Raw genomic sequence first — 3,156 nt, 5'->3', positions numbered from 1 at the left:
TTTAGCAACAAAAGTCTTGCCTTCGGATCTGTGATAGAAGGTGTATCCAATAGTTTCCTTTGGATATCCTATGAAGACACATTTCTCCGATTTGGGTTCGAGCTTATCAGGTTGAAGCTTTTTCACATAAGCATCGCAGCCCCAAACTTTCAGAAACGACAACTTTGGTTTCTTGCCAAACCACAGTTCATAAGGCGTTGTCTCAATGGATTTTGATGGTGCCCTATTTAACGTGAATGCGGCCGTCTCTAGAGCGTATCCCCAAAACGATAGCGGTAAATCAGTAAGAGACATCATAGATCGCACCATATCTAATAAAGTACGATTACGACGTTCGGACACACCATTACGCTGTGGTGTTCCGGGTGGCGTGAGTTGCGAAACTATTCCACATTGTTTCAAATGTACACCAAACTCGTAACTCAAATATTCTCCTCCACGATCAGATCGTAGGAATTTTATTTTCTTGTTACGATGATTTTCAACTTCACTCTGAAATTCTTTGAACTTTTCAAACGTTTCAGACTTGTGTTTCATTAAGTAGATATACCCATATCTGCTTAAGTCATCTGTGAAGGTGAGGAAATAACGATATCCGCCACGAGCCTCAATATTCATCGGACCACATACATCTGTATGTATTATTTCCAACAAATCTCTTGCTCTCTCCATAGTACCGGAGAATGGTGTTTTTGTCATCTTACCCATAAGGCACGGTTCGCAAGTACCAAGTGATTCATAATCAAGTGGTTCCAAAAGCCCATCAGTATGGAGTTTCTTCATGCGCTTTATACCGATATGACCCAAACGGCAGTGCCACAAATAAGTTGCACTATCATTATCAACTCTGCATCTTTTGGCTTCAACACTATGAATATGTGTGTCACTACTATCGAGATTTAATAAGAATAGACCACTCCTTAAGGGTGCATGACCATAAAAGATATTACTCATGTAAATAGAACAACCATTATTCTCTGATTTAAATGAATAACCGTCTCGCATCAAACAAGATCCAGATATAATGTTCATGCTTAACGCTGGCACCAAATAACAATTATTTAGGTCTAATATTAATCCCGAAGGTAGATGTAGAGGTAGCGTGCCGACTGTGATCACATCGACTTTGGAACCATTTCCCACGCGCATCGTCACCTCGTCCTTAGCCAATCTTCGCTTAATCCGTAGTCCCTGTTTCGAGTTGCAAATATTAGCAACAGAACCAGTATCAAATACCTAGGTGCTACTGCGAGCATTAGTAAGGTACACATCAATAACATGCATATCACATATACCTTTGTTCACCTTGCCATCCTTCTTATCCGCCAAATACTTGAGGCAGTTCCGCTTCCAGTGACCGGTCTGCTTGCAGTAGAAGCACTCAGTTTCAGGATTAGGTCCAGGTTTGGGTTTCTTCCCTTGAGCAGCAACTTGCTTGCTGTTCTTTTTGAAGTTCCCCTTCTTCTTTCCTTTGCCCTTTTTCTTGAAACTAGTGGTCTTGTTGACCATCAACACTTGATGCTCCTTCTTGATTTCTACCTCCACAGCTTTCAGCATTGCGAAGAGCTCAGGAATAGTCTTACTCATCCCTTGCATATTATAGTTCATCATGAAGCTCTTGTAGCTTGGTGGCAGTGATTGGAGAATTTTGTCAATGATGCAATCATCTGGAAGATTAACTCCCAATTGAATCAAGTGATTATTATACCCAGACATTTTGAGTATATGCTCACTGACAGAACTGTTCTCCTCCATCTTGCAGCTATAGAACTTATTGGAGACTTCATATCTCTCAATCCGGGCATTTGCTTGAAATATTAACTTCAACTCCTGGAACATCTCATATGCTCCATGACGTTCAAAACGTCGTTGAAGTCCCGATTCTAAGCCGTAAAGCATGGCACACTGAACTATCGAGTAGTCATCAGCTTTGCTCTGCCAGACGTTCATAACATCTGGTGTTGCTCCAGCAGCAGGCCTGGCACCCAGCGGTGCTTCCAGGACGTAATTCTTCTGTGCAGCAATGAGGATAATCCTTAAGTTACGGACCCAGTCCGTGTAATTGCTACCATCATCTTTCAACTTAGCTTTCTCAAGGAACGCATTAAAATTCAACGGAACAACAACACGGGCCATCTATCTACAATCAAACATAAGTAAGCAAGATACTATCAGGTACTAAGTTCATGATAAATTTAGGTTCAATTAATCATATTACTTAAAGAACTCCCACTTAGATAGACATCCCTCTAATCCTCTAAGTGATTACGTGATCCAAATCAACTAAACCATGTCCGATCATCACGTGAGATGGAGTAGTTTCATTGGTGAACATCATTATGTTGATCATATCTACTATATGATTCACGCTCGACCTTTCGGTCTCCGTGTTCCGAGGCCATATCTGTATATGCTTGGCTCGTCAAGTATAACTTGAGTATTCCGCGTGTGCAACTGTTTTGCACCCGTTGTATTTGAACGTAGAGCCTATCACACCCGGTCATCACGTGGTGTCTCAGCACGAAGAACTTTCACAATGGTGCATACTCAGGGAGAACACTTCTTGATAATTAGTGAGAGATCATCTTATAATGCTACCGTCAATCAAAGCAAGATAAGATGCATAAAAGATAAACATCACATGCAATCAATATAAGTGATATGATATGGCCATCATCATCTTGTGCTTGTGATCTCCATCTTCGAAGCACCGTCGTGATCACCATCGTCACCGGCGCGACACCTTGATCTCCATCGTAGCATCGTTGTCGTCTCGCCAATCTTATGCTTCCACGACTATCGCTACCGCTTAGTGATAAAGTAAAGCATTACAGCGTGATTGCATTGCATACAATAAAGCGACAACCATATGGCTCCTGCCAGTTGTCGATAACTCGGTTACAAAACATGATCATCTCATACAATAAAATTTAGCATCATGTCTTGACCATATCACATCACGACATGCCCTGCAAAAACAAGTTAGACGTCCTCTACTTTGTTATTGCAAGTTTTACGTGGCTGCTACGGGCTTAAGCAAGAACCAATCTTACCTACGCATCAAAACCACAATGATAGTTTGTCAAGTTGGTGTTGTTTTAACCTTCGCAAGGACCGGGCGTAGCCACACTCGGTTCAACTAAAGTTGGCAAAACT

The sequence above is a fragment of the Triticum aestivum genome, chromosome 3A (assembly GCF_018294505.1).
Source record: "Triticum aestivum cultivar Chinese Spring chromosome 3A, IWGSC CS RefSeq v2.1, whole genome shotgun sequence".
Classification (NCBI taxonomy): domain Eukaryota; kingdom Viridiplantae; phylum Streptophyta; class Magnoliopsida; order Poales; family Poaceae; genus Triticum; species Triticum aestivum.
This window is presented reverse-complemented; position numbering follows the sequence as displayed.